Raw genomic sequence first — 316 nt, forward strand, 5'->3', positions numbered from 1 at the left:
AAGGACGAGGCCAAGCCCAGAGAGCAGACGGAGCAGCAGGGCGCTGGCTGGGCCCCAGGCAGGGAGCACGACCCGGCCGCGGGGCTGGGGCCACCAGACCAGGCCGCGGCAACTCCCCCCCTTCGCTGCAAAACGCCCTGCTGCTTGCATCGCCGGAGGCCTCCAGGCCCCTACCCGCGGGAGCGGCGGAGCTGAAGCCCGACGAGGCGCCCCGCGGGCCCGGGCTGGGGTGGGGTGGGGGCGGAGCCGGGTCCCGCACGACGCGGCCCGGGTGGTACGTACCGGAGCGCGGCGCGGGTGGGGCTCATGCTGCCGG

At 77.2% G+C, this 316-nt stretch overlaps 1 protein-coding gene across 1 annotated transcript in view; it reads right to left on the reverse strand.

Annotated features, from left to right (window-relative positions):
* Nucleotides 1-316, reverse strand: part of SPOPL (speckle type BTB/POZ protein like) — a 59,584-nt gene extending 59,268 nt beyond the window's left edge. The window contains exon 1 of the mRNA XM_019522468.1: nucleotides 283-316. The gene's annotated coding sequence lies outside the window, so the exon portion shown is untranslated. The remainder of the gene's footprint in view (nucleotides 1-282) is intronic.

The sequence above is a fragment of the Gavialis gangeticus genome, unplaced genomic scaffold, assembly GCF_001723915.1.
Source record: "Gavialis gangeticus isolate Ggan-Ray unplaced genomic scaffold, GavGan_comp1, whole genome shotgun sequence".
NCBI lineage: Eukaryota > Metazoa > Chordata > Crocodylia > Gavialidae > Gavialis > Gavialis gangeticus.